The sequence below is a fragment of the Rhinopithecus roxellana genome, chromosome 8 (assembly GCF_007565055.1).
Source record: "Rhinopithecus roxellana isolate Shanxi Qingling chromosome 8, ASM756505v1, whole genome shotgun sequence".
In the NCBI taxonomy this organism is placed as follows: Eukaryota; Metazoa; Chordata; class Mammalia; order Primates; family Cercopithecidae; genus Rhinopithecus; species Rhinopithecus roxellana.
In genome coordinates, this window is record NC_044556.1 from 109,847,393 (window position 1) to 109,859,704 (window position 12,312).

Below are 12,312 nucleotides of genomic sequence, written 5' to 3' on the forward strand. Positions count from 1 at the left end.
CCTTAGAAAACTTTCTCCGCCTAAGATTTGCAAGCTCCTGAGTAAATAGGACATAGAATAAATACAATAGCATCAGACATGAAATCACAAGACCCTTTGGGTTCAAGTTGCAGTTCTGCCTCAGTTTCTCCATCTATAAAATGAGGATAATACCTACTCTGCAGGGTCACTCTGAAGACTAAAATAAGGTGATGATAAATTATAAAGTACCTGTAGAAATGGTTACTACTATGTCAGTAAGAAGGAATATTGTGTGGCTTTGCTTGTTATCTTTATGAATGGTAACATCCAGAACACATATATGGGGAAGGGGCTCTGATTAGGACAGCGGCAAGGCGGAGGAGGACAGAGGGCTAAGACCCTGGATGATGGGACCCTCAAGGCAGCACACGGGGCTTGTTGGAAGACCAGCTTTGAGGGTCTTCACTATACTTTGGTGCTGTGATTATTGTCCTGTGAACACTTGGGACAACTTGAATGTGTGGGAAGTAACAGGAAATATGCACAGGCTGGCCACCCAACGGTGGGGACCATTGTGTTAGCCCTGTCTGGACACGAGTCTCTTTATTGTCCCAGACCATTAAGCAGGGAGTCCAAGCTCACTGGGAGGTCATGTCCATGCCGTTTAGGGAGAGAATGAAGAGAGGGAACAGTTATGAGGAGATGTCACAAGCACACAAGCTCCTAGGAGGTTATTAGAACATGTCCAAAGGAGGCTGACCGAGAAGCCATATGGCATGGCAGGTTCAGTTTGGAGAAGAGAAGGACTCTGGGATACATCATGGATGCCCTCAGCTATCTCTCGGGCTATTGTATAAATGGAGACTTGGTTGGTTCGGTAGAGCAGCCAGGTATGTAGGCAAAGGCTAAATAACAAGGAGGAGACGGACCTCCCAGCTCAGAATGAAGAACTTGCAATTCCAGTGGCTTCAGGAGAGAGTGAGATTTGTGTCCCTAAGGGAGATCAAAGTTATGTTGATCTCGATCCTGGAGGGAACATTCAATGCTCAGTTGGGAATTGACTTCTGATGCGCTTTTCTAACCTGAAATTCTTTGAATGTGGAAAGTCTACTGTTCAGTTCCATCCAGAGAATTTTACAGAAGGTTGACTGACTCACAAAGTAACCCCGAAGAAGATTTGAAGCAGGAAGAAATAAGAGGTGAGGGTTCCCAATGGGCAGAATTTAAGGAGAACCTGAGTTCTTGGTGCAAGGAAACCAGCAGTGTCTTTGGAGCTGGGGAAAGGATGTGGAAATGAGATGAGCCTGGGAACCTCGTAGTGCTGGACAAGTGGTGTGCCTGAGGCCAGAGGTCAGGATATCAGGGGAGGATTTACAAACAAGCAAACACACAGCAGGGAAAGGAATGACAAATCACTAGTGAAAGCCTAGGGTGGAAGGGAGATACTGAGGCAAAACCTAAAAGGTATGGGCCAGTGATGTCAACTGGGTCAGGCTCTGCAGGTGATGCTAGCAGCAAACAAAGACTCGAAACTCACTGCTTCAGAATGACAAGGGCTTGCAGTATGAGCTTTCCAAGAGCTGGAAAGGATCCCTGAGGCCCCCCAGATCTTCATTATTACTTTCTGTGTAGTGAATGCTGATAGCACGTAGAGCTTCATAGTATAAGCATTAGAAGTACATGGTTTGTATTCAAAGAGTTTATAATATACAGTGGGAAACAAGTACCAGGTGAAAAAGAACAACCTTTCTACGGATTTTCCCCCTACTCTTTACTCGTGACCATAGTTTGCCCTGTTATCCTCATCATTATTGATGAGAACTATTGTTAGCTGGGCTTTCCCACCTCCCAACGAGGGAGGCAGCATACTCATAACCGCCCTGTCACTGAGGGCACCCAAAGCAGCAGTGTGAATGACTGGCTCTGGGCCCATACTATCAAGAGACAGAATCAGGGATGTATCTGACATTTAGATCCCCAGATGTCCATGTGATAAGCCAAAACCTGCCCAGCTTATGCTGTCAGTACACTTGAGTTCAAAGAGCCTTTTGGTTTTAGCTGAAGCAAAGCTGTCTAAGGTGATGGTAATGACAGCTTTTGATAAGTGTCTGTCCTCGTACGGGTTTGGGGGCAGAGTCAGCTCCTACACCTCCAACCTGTGCTCACCACTTTCAACTCTTCCTGCTTGACTGCAATGGAGACATAGTCCTCTGAGTCTGCAGGGCCCTGGAACTCTCCTGCAGCTCCAAGTCACAAGGGTGGCCTGCTCTCAGGAAGCTGTCCTGGGCTGGGTGTGGTGGCTCACCCCAGTACTTTGGGAGACCAAAGTGGATGGATCACTTGAGGCCAGGAGTTCAAGACCAGCCTGGCCAACATAGTGAGACCCCGTCTCTACTAAAAATACAAAAATTAGCTGGGCATGGTGATGCACGTCTGTAATTCCAGCTACTTGGGAGGCTGAGACATGAGAATTACTTTATTAGGGAGGTGTAGGTTGCGGTGAGCCGAGATGGTGCCACTGCAGTCCAGCCTGGGCAACAGGGTGGGACTCAGTCTCAAGAAAGAAAGAAAGACAGAAAGAGAGGAGAGAGAGAGAGAGGGAGGGAGGGAGGGAGGGAGGGAAGGAAGGAAGGAAGGAAGGAAGGAAGGAAGGAAGGAAGGAAGGAAGGAAGGAAGGAAGGAAGGAAGGAAGGAAGGAAGGAAGGAAGGAAGGAAGGAAGGAAGGAAAGAAGGAAAGAAGGAAAGAAGGAAGGAGCGAAGGCGAAGCAGCTGTGCTGAGGGCCATTTCATTTTATATGGGAGGGATGGCATTTGCCGAATTTGTGGCCAATGTGGCTGGTGTATATCGAGCACTGAGTGGGCATCACTCACTATTAACTACCTCTTCATATTCAGCCTCCCTTCATCTCACAGTAACCCTGTGAGGCAGAGCCTATCATTTTCTCTGTTTTATGGATAAAGAAGATGGTTCCCCGAGTTACTGACCCAGAGCCACATAGCCGGGAGTGGCGGAGTGGGAAATCCATCCTCATTTCCTCTCACTTGAGACCCCATGTTCCTATTCTCTGTGCTAACCAGACACAGTAAGACACTTTATTATAGGGTTTTTTTTTTTCACCATAATCATGAACTGATGATTGCTTATAAAACAGGTTTGAAACTAGTAGGCCCTGTAATTTGTTTGAGAAAATGAGTAGAACAACAATAACAAAAACAACAGAAAAACCCCTAATTTGTTGAGGGTCGCAGATGTCCACTTTTCTCTGTGATATTAATTTTTATTAAAATATATTTATTTTTATTTTAAAATCTTTTTTTGAGACAGAATCTCACTCTGTTACCCAGGCTGGAGTGTGGTGACATAATCACAGCTCACTGCAGCCTCAGCCTCCCAGGCTCAAGTGATCCTCCCACTTCAGCCTCCTGAGTAGCTGGGGCCACAGGAATGTACCATGGTGCCCAGCTCATTTATTTTTATTTTTTGAAGAGGTGGAGTCTCCCTGTGTTTGTTGCCCACGCTGGTCTTGAACACTTGGGCTCAAGCAGTCCTCCCACCTTGGTCTCTCATAGTGCTGGGATTATAGTCATGAGCCACTGCACCTGGCCTAAACTTTATTCATTTATTTGTTTTTGAGATGGAGTCTCACTCACTCTGTTTCCCAGGCTGGAATGCAGTGGCACGATCTTAGCTCACTGCAACCTCTGCCTCCCAGGTTCAAGCGATTCTGCCTCAGCCTCCCGAGTAAGATTACAGGTGTGCACCACCACGCCCAGCTAATTTTTGTATTTTTAGTAGAGATGGGGTTTCATCATGTTGGCCAAGCTGGTCTTCAACTCCTGACCTCAAGTGATTCCACCTGCCTTGGCCCCCCCCAAAGTGCTGAGTATTGTTTTGATTGACTAATTAACATTGTATATATTTATGGAGTAAAATATGTTTTGAAATACATACATATTGTGGAATTAGCCTTTATTCTTAAATGTTTACTTTCTAGAACTGTGGGTGGAGGTGTGGGTGGACCTTGTTACATTTCAAATTCAATGCCTATAAAATAAGAATTTCAATTTTGAATAAGCAGTGTGTGGTCTGTGCTGGTCCACACACAGTTACTGGTCTGTGATAAGTATAGAAATTGAGAGGAAGCGTTTAGAAACATCTGCTGATGGAATAATTTTCTGTCTGTTGAATCTAAGAATAAAAAGTCAGGGCTTGCATTTTGTGTGTAACTAGAAGTAAAAGAAAAAGTGGTCCTTCACCCAGATAGTTTGAGATGCACCGCAATAGCGAACGACGGAGCATAAAGCACCTGTTTTGTGCTTCTCTTCCTCTCACGGTTGTCTTTAAACAGTCAGCATCTTAGTAGCTGTCTTTGCTTCAGAATTTCAGTTACCCCCCCCCTTTTTTTTTGAGAAAAAACACTGTTTCTGGAAAAAATAGTAACAGCCACCCAGAAAAGAGATAGAAACAATTGATCATCAAGTTGGTTAACTATTATATGCTGGCTTTGAACATCAAGAACATTTCAAATGAGGGACTTTTTTTTTTTTTTTTTTTGCATGATTTTCACATTAATAGAAAATGATGAAGTAGGATATGATTAGATTTTTCCCATTTGCTGATGGTTCACTTTGAATAAAGATTTACTTAATGATGTACTTTACTTTATAAAGTATGAAGTGCATGAAACCCAGTAAAAACTCTCGGGTGAAACCCTAGCTTTGTAGGTTGAGGCAGTGGAACTTTCATTTATATTTGAAGAGCAGTTAGTGGATTCTGGATTATGCATAGAATTGAACCCTGAGACAGAAAATGAATCTTTTGGGTGACCTCATATCTTTGCATTGATTTTCTTTGCCATATAACCATTAAACTCGTGTTTTGTTTGTTTTTTTTGTTGTTGTTTTGTGTTTTTTTTGAGACAGAGTCTCACTCTGTCACCCAGGCTGGAGTGCAGTGGCGCGATCTCAGCTCACTGCAAGCTCCGCCTCCCAGGTTCACGCTGTGCTCCTGCCTCAACCTCCCGAGTAGCTGGGACTACATGTGCCCCCCACCAAGCCCAGCTAATTTTTTGTATTTTTAGTAGAGACGGGAGTGTCACTGTGTTAGCCAGGATGGTCTCGATCTCCTGACCTTGTGATCCGCCCGCCTCAGCCTCCCAAAGTGCTGGGATTACAGGCGTGAGCCACCGTGCCCGGCTGTGTTTTTTCATTCATGGAGAAAATTAGCTTCTGGAGAATTTTCATCTACATTCAGAGCAAGAGTTTGAAAAATGGTGAAAATGGACAAAGACACTGTCCAGCTTCGGCAGAGCAGGCGTGGCCAGTTCCACGGCATTGACGAGCAGAGACTCCCAGTTCCGCCTTCAGACGGCACTTCTAAATTGTCATGTTTTTGGTGTTCAGCTTTTATGTTCAGTTGACAGCCTTTCTACCCAATTCAAATCAAATTTCCAAGTAAAATTATATTAAGGGCTTTTTTTTTATTATCCATGATTTTATTTAAATTTTCCTAATATAAACAAATGCCTTTCCATTCTGTTATCACAGGTTCTGATGACTTCAGATCAGAACTTACTCACTATCTTCAAATCCTTTATTCTGTTTTTTTCTCAATATTGACTCTGTCACATTAGTTAGAGCTTCTCCCTCCCTCTCCCCCTTCCCCTCCCTCCCTCCTCCTCTCCCCCTTCCCCTCCCTCCCTTCTCCCTCCCTTCTTTCCTCCCTTCCTGTTTTTCCATCTGCTCTTGAAGATTCCTACCTTTACACAGTGTTTTCCTGTTGACGAAAAATATGTCTATCCTGGGTCTGGAATTTTCTGGATAAATGTTGGTGTTCATCTCCCTACAGCATCACTGTCATTCATTTCTCTGGGGTTCCTGTTGTCTGCTTTCTCTTCCTCACTTGCCAAGCTGTCCCTCACTTTCTCCCACTGACTCCTCTGACTCCTTGCCGTCGGCCCAAACGCATTCCTTCCTCAGGATGTGACTGTGTTTCTGTCCATCTCAATCTCTTGTGCGGTATCTTCCATCGTTGTTTTTGAATGGCTCCCTGTATTACCTAAACAGCATTCTTCAAGCCTCTTGAGCATGTCACTGACTGTTGTGTGACTTATCTGACCAGTATCCCCTTGGGTCCAGAGGTTGGCGTGGTGTTAAACCAAGCCCCGCTCAGGTCCTGGGGTCAGGGCTAGGCTGAGCAGAGAGGACCGACCCCTGGCTCCCAGGCCCTGCCTTCAGGACCACGTGGCTTCTCTTGGTAGTTCCCTGTGGGGCCTGTTCTTCGTGCTGTGTATCCTCATGTGACCATATGGAGAGCTGTTACTGGTCTGATTACCATTATTGCCACATTCTCGCTGACAAGCAACTCAGATAGCGCCTTGCTGTGATGCTTTCAGCAAATGCTTTTCATATATAATCTTGATCTAGGCGGAGGAAAAATTGAGCTGGGTGTCTGCGATCCAACTCCTAGGCGTCAATTGACTTTAGAGAGACAGGGCACAGTTTCTGCCTCCAGTTTCACAGCTTGGAACAGTTAATGTCCAGCACTGTTTCCATTATGACAGAATGATGCCTTTACAAAAACAAACAGGCCAGGCGTGGTGGCTCACACCTGGAATCCCAGCACTTTAGGAGGCCGAGGCAGGCAGATCACCTGAGGTTGGGAGTTTTGAGACCAGCCTGATCAACATGTTGAAACCCCGTCTCTACTAAAAATACAGAATCAGCTGGGCGTGGTGGCGGCGCCTGTAATCCCAGCTGCTTGGGAGGCTGAGGCAGGAGAATCGCATGAACCTGGGAGGCGGAGGTCGCGGTGAGCCGTGATCACGCCCCTGCCCTCCAGCCTGGGCAACAAGAGTAAAACTGTCTCAAAACAAACAAACAAACAAAAACCCTTTGAGGAGCTCGTATTGTGCAGCTTCACTGTATTATGATTTTTTTTTTCTGTTTCTTGTTTTCTTTTCACTGAAGCATATTTTGCTTACCCTTAGCTCCTTGTACTTGCCACGGTCCCATTCTGACTTGGTGTCTGTTCTTTCCTCCTTTCCCCAGTTCTCACATTCCAGCTCTCGGTCTGCCTATTCCAGGACTTCCCATGGAAGCAGGGCTACCACTGAGCTTCCTGTGGGACACTTGTGGTCAGGGCCAACATGCATAATTGTGCCGTCTATTCACAGAACCAGGGCGCCCAATTGTAGGCGTGAGTGGGGCTTAAATCCGTCCAACCCTGTACCAGCCTGGCGGGGGCACTTCCTCCGGGGCTCTTCTCTCCTCCTTGGATGCAGGTAATGTCTGGGCTCATGTTGCCCTGGCCGGCCCTGCCTCCTTCACTGGTGGCCAAGTAGTGCCAGGGCTTAGATCTTTGAAGGGCTGAACTGGAAGGCAAACCCCTGCCCTCTGGGATTCCTATTTGTTTATTTACTTACTTATTTATTTATTCATTTATTCCTGACAGGTCGTAGCTTTACTCTGCTTAGAAAATACTCCATTGCTTTCTTGGAAAAGAAGGGACTCTCACTCATGTATATTGATGAAGTGAATTTTTAGGAATCATAGTTCTATGAATATGGTTTCACTTTAACTCACCTCATGAAAGGAAAACATTAAGAAGCAACTATGGGTGTACTTAGTACCATCTGATTTCAGGGGCCCTAGAAAACAGTCTCAGGCATTTGCTGTGTGAAGCCGAACCTCCTTAGTTGCTTATGAGACAGCGAAAGCACGGAAGGAAAAGTGGCCGTAATTTAACATCTACACTGTTTACCCTTGTGCTAAAAACATGCCTAAAACACCTCAAATAGATAACCCTAACATCCAACCCCAGCAACCCCCGACTGTTCTATTGTGGGGGGTATAGACCGTAACAGAAGTGGCATTCATGGCTTGGCGTACACCACTCCGAGTTGGTGAGCTACGCTAAAGAAAACGGCCAGTGTTTGCGGCCCCTTCCCATCTTCTGCTGCAGGGAATGTGGTCAAATGGGGCATTTTCTGATTAAACAAGTCCTTTGTCTGACTGGTGGCTGGTTGGGGTGTTGGCAATTGGCTCCCAATCATCTGGGAATCATTTCCACAGCTTTGCCTAGGTTGAAAACTTCAATTCATGTCTTGGTGTGAATGTCTGAAGGGAAAGCAATTTCAACAACCCTCAAAATTCCCAGGGATTCTTGTAAGATACTCTCAGGTTTAAGGATTCTAGTTCTTACGGCACATTTTGCATTTTTTTTTTTAATTGGTGCTGTGGTGGGGGCGGGGGTGGGGGTGGGGGGGGGGCAGTGGTTAAGGGAGAAGGATATTGAATAAGCACATAGAAAGCTGGAGAAGCCCAGGCTTGAATTCTCAGCCAGATACTGACATTCTGACTTGAGGCAAGTAACTTAACCTTGCTAAGCTTCCGTTGCTTCTGTTAAATGGAGATCATCATATCTGCTTTATAGGATTATGGAGAGGATTAAATGAAAATGTGATAGTACTTGGTAAACTTCATCTGTAAATCCTACAGATAATGCGAAGATGGCACTCGCTATAAAGGATGGCGTTCTGTCCTCAGTGAATTCTTCACATTGTCTTTTGAGTAGATGACTTTTCGTTGCCACCTTTATAGGCTGTTTAGATGGCTCTTTGTCATCTGTCTAATGACTGTCCAGGCCTTCTGTGGCAGTTGTATAGATCTGGTATCACGTCTCTGAGAACAAAAACTACCTACAGAAGTCACTGAAGAGCAATTCGCCCTTAAATCTTACCTGTTATGAATTAGATGCCATTGGTGATTGAAAACATCAGTGACCCATACAGAGAGAGAAACCTGCCCTCAAGTAGCTGCGTTGTAGCAGAGCTCCAGGTAGGTCACTATTCACCTCTACATCTTTTGAAGAGGTTTCATTTTTTTGTTGGTTTTTGTTTTGTTTTGTTTGTTTTGAGATGCAGTCTTGCTGTGTCTCCCAGCCCGGATTGCAGTGGTACGATCTTGGCTCACTGCAACCTCCACCTCCTGGGTTCAAGCAATTCTTCCACCTCAGCCTCCCAAGTAGCTGGGATTACAGGCACCTGCCACCACACCCGGCTAATTTCTATATTTTTTAGTAGACGTGGGGTTTTGCCATGTTGGCCAGGCTGGTCTTGAACACCGGACCTCAGGTGATCTGCCCTCCTCGGCCTCCCAAAGTGCTGGTATTACAAGCGTGAGCCACCGCGCCCGGCCTTGTTGCTGTTTTATAGCCCTAGAAAAACTGGTCCCAAACAATATGGAAGAGACTGAAGGGAAAAAAGAAGATGGGGAGGGGCTTTAAGAATTCTGTTCCCGTAGAACTTTGTGACTCACTCAAGGGGAACAAGCTGGAATTGTCACGATACTGACAGTGGACATTAACGAAAACAGTGAATAAAAGTAAAAGGGGAAGTGTTCTTTCTTTGTGCATACCCTCATGATCTGAATTGGGGGCTGAAGAGGGAGGATGGGTGACATGGAGTAGATTCAGAAAAAGCAGCGTAGAAACGTGTGAACTGAAGGAGAGGACCGATGGATGAGGAGAGGATGCAATTTTATCTAGCATACGTTGCGTAAATGTGTTTCCTGATCTACACTTCTACCACCACCCTAATACAGTACCTCTATAACATGTTTCCTTCCTTCAGCACTGACTCATTTAAAAATCATAATGGCCAGCCAGGTGGTGCCGTGGCTCACAGCTTGTAATCCCAGTACTTTGAGAGACTGAGGTGGGAGGATTGCTTGAGGCCAGGAGTTCAAGACCAGCCTGGGCAACATAGCAAGACCCTGTATCTGGAAAAAAATTAAAAAAGCAATCAAGTGCAGTGGCACATACCTGTAATCCTAGCTACTTGGGAGGCTTGGGCAGGAGGATAGCTTGAGTCTGGGAGGTTGAGGCTGCAGTGAGCTATGATCTTACCAGTGCACTCTAGCCTAGGCAACAGAGTGAGACCCTTCTCTTAGAAAAAAAAAAAAAATGCTAATAGCCTACATTTTTGAGGGTTTCTTATATGCCACACACTATTCTGAGTTCTTGACACACATTTAATCTTAAGAAGCCCCCATGAGTTGGCCGTGTTTTTATCCCATTGTTTAGACGTGGAAACTGAAGCACTAACCTGACCAAATTCAAACAGCTAGTAGGCAATGCGCAGGTATGCGAGCCAGGTGTCTGATTCCAGAGGCCACAAACCAGAATATAAGTTCCAAATATAAGGTGGGGACATTTGTGTCTTTGTTCTTGGCTGAAGTTCCAGCACCTAAAAGAACACTCAAGAAATGTTTGCTGAATAACTCAATGATGCTCTTAGCCACCATGTTCTCCCACCTCCAAACCCAAGATGGGTTGCAATGGATAGGGGTCATTAAATACATAGTCTCAATGCAATGATCTCAATGTAAGACCAAAGTAGAGAATGGGTGCAAAGTGCACCACAGAAGCATAGGGGGAAGCATTTGGACCAACTACTCTTTTTTTTTTTTTTTTTTTTTTTTTGAGATGGAGTCTCACCTTGTCGCCCAGGCTGGAGTGCAGTGACACAATTTCGGCTCACTGCAACCTCCACCTGCTGGGTTCAAGCAGTTCTCTTGCCTTAGCCTCCCAAGCAGCTAGGACTGCAGGTGCCTGCCACCATGCCCAGCTGATTTTTTTTTTTTGAGACGGAGTCTCGCACTGTCGCCCAGGCTGGAGTGCAGTGGTGTAATCTCGGCTCACTGCAGCCTCCGCCTCCTGGCTTCAAGCAATTTTCCTGCCTCACCCTCCCAAGTAGCTGGGGTTACAGGCATCCGCCACCACACCCAGCTCATTTTTTGTATTTTTAGTAGAGATGGGGTTTCACTATGTTGGCCAGGCTGGTCTCAAACTCCTGACCTTGTGATCTACCCACCTCAGCCTCCCAAAGTGCTGGGATTACAGGCGTGAGGCACCGTGCCTAGCCAATTTTTGTATTTTTAGTAGAGACAGGGTTTCACCATACTGGCCAGGCTGGTCTTGAACTCCTGACCTTGTGTTCCACCCACCTTGGCCTCCCAAATTGCTGGGATTACAGGCATGAGCCACCGCGCCTGGCCTGACCAACTACTCTTTATGCTTCTAATTTTGTTAGTTACTAAAATATTGCTTCCAGTCTCATGCAGTAAAAGCAAAAGGTTTTTCAGTGACTTACAAGACTCTATGCACACCGTCTGTCCCCTGCCCTCTTCCTCTGCCACACTCCCGCTTGCTTACTCTGCTTAGGAGTATTGACCTCCTTGCTTTTCCTCTAAAAGTGCCAAGGCCACTCCTTCTCCCTAGGCTTTGTTCTTCTGCTTGGCTTAACCAGCCCTTCCTTCAGATCTTTGCTCAAATGCCACTTTCTTGGTAAGGCTCTCCGTGACCTCCCTGTTTAAAATTACAATAATCCCACCTGTGCACCCCTCCCTCCCACATGGTACCTGCTACATTAGGAATATTTGTTGAATGAATGAATCTCAGACAAATGGGAGATGGGCAGATACGTTTCCAGATTGTCCTGCATTGAAGTGCTTGGAGAAGTTTGTATATTTTCCCACTCAGTTCACACCACATGCTCAGGAATTAAAGTGTTCTTTTAGCTTTCAGATGTTTTGGGGGAATAGCCTTGTAACAAAGCATGATAAAAAGCAGCATTGGGAAACTGAGATTCTTATTACAGTGGGAGTACCTGGCTGTCATTTCAAGATGAGGATTTGTTGAGGGATGGAACAAGGGATGTTGCCTGGGACAATAAACCAAAGAAAGAGTTAAAACAGAGAAAAGAGTTATTAGTTACAGGACTAGCACAAACAAAGTGGGGCTCTCCATCTTTTTCCTGTCTCGTTGAAAACCCATCTTTTCCTCCCTTGAATAAACTTCTTTGCTTTCTGTCCCCCTGCTTTGATTTATTATTTTAATTCTATAGCTGTCTTAGTGAAGTACGTAAAGCATTTGGGGGTAAAATCATGTGGAAGACATTATAGAAACTAAAGATGTATGATATTATGTGGTGTTGGGTAGTGGCTCGGCGTGCGTGTGTATCACACGGTTGATGAAAACACCAGTCTGTCCAGGGCTGTTGTCTATCAGCTGTATAAGAAACTGGCTCCTTGTTGAGGATACAGGAAGGAGGAATGTAAGGAGGACTGCCGGAATAATTCAGTTAGAATTAGGTAAAACCAGGGCATAGAGAGGTCTGGTTGACATCCCTACTTTTTATACTGAGAGATGTCCCTGAAGGTGAGGTTTTTATTTTCTTGCCTGTAAAAGGGAAATAATGAATGTTTCTATTTCTTCTGTCCTATTACTCTGTGACGAATGTGTCTTTTATTTTTATCTGATTTCACAAGAACAGAAACTGAGTCTAATTC

At 45.3% G+C, this 12,312-nt stretch overlaps 1 protein-coding gene across 1 annotated transcript in view; it reads left to right on the forward strand.

Annotated features, from left to right (window-relative positions):
* Nucleotides 1–12,312, forward strand: part of KIF26B (kinesin family member 26B) — a 555,398-nt gene that overhangs the window by 258,199 nt on the left and 284,887 nt on the right. The window lies entirely within an intron of this gene.